Source organism: Mus caroli, chromosome 5 (assembly GCF_900094665.2).
Source record: "Mus caroli chromosome 5, CAROLI_EIJ_v1.1, whole genome shotgun sequence".
NCBI lineage: Eukaryota > Metazoa > Chordata > Mammalia > Rodentia > Muridae > Mus > Mus caroli.
The window spans coordinates 62,658,824-62,663,495 of NC_034574.1; the positions used below are offsets into that span (position 1 = coordinate 62,658,824).

The window sequence follows — 4,672 nt, forward strand, 5'->3', positions numbered from 1 at the left end:
GTTGAACATTTTTTCAGGTGCTTCTCTGCCATTCGGTATTCCTCAGGTGAGAATTCTTTGTTCAGTTCTGAGCCCCATTTTTAACGGGGTTATTTGATATTCTGGCTTTAATAAACAGTAATAATTAATACTACTAATAAACAAAATATGTGCAACATGATTGCAGTTGTAACTTTGAAGTCTTGGATATAAAGATGTCACCCTTCCTCCTAGTACATAGATGTTTTTCATGCAGAAACTTTGTTTTCTGTTTTCTGTTTTTAGGAAACAGAATGAAGGTCAGAGTGATTTATTTTTAAACTGCCACTTGTTTTTATAAATGCCCCTAACTAGTAATATGTCAGAGTAGTAATGATGTGACTCCTGTGAAAGTTAGATCCACAGGGACGGATGAAAAGGGATATGTGAAGCTGAGGGTGGTAGAAACTTAAACTTTATGAGTACAGTTTCAGAAATGTGTGAACCTAGTATGCTCTTTAGCTAGTTTCCCATGTACAGAGATTTGAACTCCTAATGTCAGCTCATCCCTATCCCCATGTTTTCAACCAACTGTAACTGGAATCTCAAGACCAGCAGGAAAGCAGAGCGGAACAGTGTCTAGTTACTTTCCATTCTTGTTCATACCCTCTCCCTTTGCGATTTCTGTAACCTGCACCTTAATCAGCCATGGTTAGAGATACTTACATTTCTGAAACTTTCCCCAGGCCTGAAAATGACTTGCATTTCCCTGATGTGTCTTGAAAATTTCATAGCAGAAGATAAATAAGGAGTAAATCTTTGAATACAGAACAAATGAATGAATGAACATATGGAAAATGCTGTTCAAGAACATGATGAACACAAATATTATTCTTGTAAACTATTTGCATAAATTGTTTTAAAACATTAACAGCATTGACGATTGGGTTTCAGTCGTTTGATAAACCATTAGAGTAGGGGAAGCACATAATAGATAATAGAGATAATAAAGAATTGCATCCTAAAGGCTCCTTTCTTACTCTAAATGCATTTTAATATTCAATGTCTCTTTTATAAAAACTAGAGCTAGGTATCTCTACCTGAACAAGAGACAGGGCAAAGAATAATGAGGATCTGACAGCTGCAAAGAAAAGGCTGAGCTCACTCTTGATGACCCAGCCAGAAAAACAGAAGACCTGAAGAGAAAGCAGTTAAGGATGATTGTCAAGCGCACTGCTGAAAGAGGTATTATAACTCATGTGCTGCAAAAAGCATCACATTGAGAATGATGGTGACAGGCTTTATCAAGATTAGACCAGAGGAGATGCAGTAAATGTCCTAGTAGTTCAGTGATAGGATGTGTTCCTCCTTTAATTTTATTAAATTATTCTATACTTAGTAAAAGTGACCTCGATCCAGCAGGACAGCGAACTATGGAAGGCACCATAGTTCGCAAGAAGACTTGGGAGTCACCTGCTCATCGAGGTGGACCACAATACATGCTACACAAGGGTGTAACATCTTCTTAGAATAGAGCCTTTCACCGTGCCGGCCACTGTCAGAGGCGCGTTGTATGCTGAGCAGCAGTCGTCGCCTGCTGCCACACGTCCTGGTCCCGAGATGCCCATCGCTGACCCGCAGACTGCGAGTCTTCCCTCTCCACCTCATGAAGCCGTTGGTTGTGTTTGTTTTGGGCAGGCCCTGTGCGGGCAAGGTGACCCAGTGCGCGCGCATTGTCGAGAAATATGGCTACACATACCTTTCTGCAAGAGAGCTTCTTCGTGATGAAAGGAAGAATCCAGACTCACAGTATGGTGAACTTATTGAAAAGTACATTAAAGAAGGAAAGATTGTACCAGTTGAGATAACCATCAGTTTATTAAAGAGGGAAATGAACCAAACAATGGCTGCCAATGCTCAGAAGAATAAATTCTTGATTGATGGATTTCCAAGAAATCAAGACAAACTTCAAGGTTGGAACAAAACCATGGATGGAAAAGCAGATGTATCTTTTGTTCTGTTTTTGACTGTAATAATGAGATCTGTATTGAACGATGTCTTGAAAGGGGAAAAAGTAGTGGTAGGAGTTACAACAACAGAGAGCTTGGAAAAGAGAATTCACACTTACCATGAATCAACAAAACCAATTATTGACTTATATGAAGAAATGGGGAAAGTCAAGAAGATAGATGCTTCTAAGTCTGTTGAAGTTTTTGGTGAAGTTGTGAAGATTTTTGGCAAGGAAGGCTAACTAACCCTGAAGACATCTTTGAAATCATGCTTGAATATTGCTTTGATAGCTGCTATCACAGCCCCTTTTAAGGCAGTTTTAACCTTTCAAAATTACATCTCAATTAATATCTAGAAATATATAGTAAGAAAAATTCATTTATGTGGTTTTTTTTTTAATTTGTGGTCACAGTACACAGTGAATTCAGGTTTAAATCATTTTAGGTATTATGGTGCTCACAAAATGAAGAAGGGTATCAACTAATTCTTGTTTGTATTACCCCTTTTATCCCTTTTATGTCTGTGCCTTCAGTGAGCTAAATTTTTTTTTAGTATGCATGTATATCCCTTTTGTAATTGCAGTGTGTTGGGATTTGGGATTTCCACTTCATCTTGCTACACATTTAAAATTTTCAACCTGCTAAGTTAATTTGTAGACCAAATTTAAAGGAATTTTATGTGTAGCTGGCTCTTGCGCAAGGTGTTTAGTAAACATACTCATAAAATGGACTCCTAGCAACGCTCTATTTATCAGATGACTGACCATTTCCTGTTGAAAGTTAAAATTTAGAGACTGATTTATTACAGTTTGTGCAACGTTGTGTGATAGGGCATAGTCTTTGCTTTCAAGGTTTGAGTCAGGGGAAGGGGCTTCACAGCCTGGGCAGGATTGTCAGCTTTCTGCTGACATAGTCTGTGGGGCAAGGGTCACAAGTAGTGACTCGTATTCCTGTGCTCTGTGACACAGGACTAGTCATCATAAACTGATGTAACAAGAGTTCCTACCAGTAGACTCTTGACACGCATTCACTAGTTTTTAGTAATTTGATTCACTTCTTGTTTTAATAATAGTTCAAAGTTTTTTTTGTTTTGTTTTCTTAGACTAAATATAGAGTTAGAGTAAATTAGATAAAGCAATCTAATGGTTAAATTCACATTTGTATTTTATTTTCTGGAATATGTTTTTCATGGTTACTTGTTTTAAAAGATTTTGAAAATCATTGCACTTTGGTCAGAAAAAATAATAAATATATCTTATAAATGTTTAAAAAAAGAAGAGAGCCTTTCATATCCCTGTAATAATTATTATTGCTCTTTATATTTATTAATAACCTACCCATTGACCACTCCTGGTATTTGAGGTTGGCTCACAGATTTCCAGACACCAAGAAATGTTTCTTCCTTCAGCTGTCAGATTAGTAGGCATGGGAAAATACAGTAAGAAATGTTAATATCTCCTACCTAGGTTTCACAGTAGTGGCTATTACACTGTAAATTGATACATTTACTTAGCAATGCTTTCAAGAGAACAAAGGTGAAATAGTTAGAACCAAAAGTTAAGGCCAAAAGATCCAAAAGCAATAATAATTCATTTTTATGTTACTTTTCTTCTATGACCTGTTTCCACATGCTACTGTATGGGTTGTTCAGAAGCACAAGGGTATCATGTTAAATAGACAACACAAGCAGGAATGAGTTCATGTTTCATTTGCCAAGCTGTATGCCCCCAACAAAAAGCCCCAATTCCTTTAAGGCAGTCATCTTTTTGAAATTCTTGTGAAGCTTCTCTATGAGTTTACAGTAGTTTTGTCCATTTCTCTTACCTAATGCTGCAATACTCTACCTAATATGGGAAGAAAGGTCCCCAGGAAAACTGCTAGTAAGTCCCCCTTTCCCCCTCCAGAGATATTTAGTATTATTCATGATGGCAATGGATCCAGTTCAAACATTCAATGCCTCAGATCCCTTCTCAGAAGTTGTATGAGTGTGTGTATGTGTGTGTGTGTATGTGTGTGTGTGTGCACCCACACTGTGAAAAGCCTGAGATTTTGTAAGAAATAGTTGTTCTTTTGATGTAGATGGTTGTGTTTCTTATCTTTAATTTCCCTTTTTTATTTCAAACAACAATCTACTGAGAATGCCTCCACTGTGTTGTGATTAGATAACAACACAATGAAAAACACAACACCACCTAGGAGGACCCTCCTTGGAGATGAAAAGTCTCAGGACATTGACAGCATCCTGGAAACATACTTCATAAATGTTTTTCCCATATCCATACTGTCTTCTCACATAAAATGCTATACCACTCTGCTAAGTCACTGTGTAGTGGTTACTAACAAGCCTATTTTGTCTATACTCTGGAAGAGATGGGTAAGAAAGCTCTTTCAAGATTTTATGTCCCTTGGCTAGGCAGTGGTAGTACACACCTTTAATCCCAGCACTTGGGAGGCAGAGGTAGGCAGATTTTTGAGTTTGAGGCCAGCCTGGTCTACAAAGTGAGTTCCAGGACAACCAGGACTACACAGAGAAACCCTGTCTCGAAAAACAAACAAAACAAAACAAAACAAAACAAAACAAAACAAAACAAACAAAAAAAACAGAAAAAAAACATTTATTGCACATAATATTTAATCTAGTTCAAAAGTCTCATAATTAATTTCGAGGAGGAGCTAGTTCCATGACTTTCTCATAAATACATAAT

The 4,672-nt window shown here is 37.3% G+C and overlaps 1 pseudogene; it reads left to right on the forward strand.

The window, feature by feature from the left end:
* Positions 1 to 1,531: 1,531 nt before the first annotated feature.
* Positions 1,532 to 2,209, forward strand: LOC110295454 (annotated as a pseudogene).
* Positions 2,210 to 4,672: the final 2,463 nt, after the last annotated feature.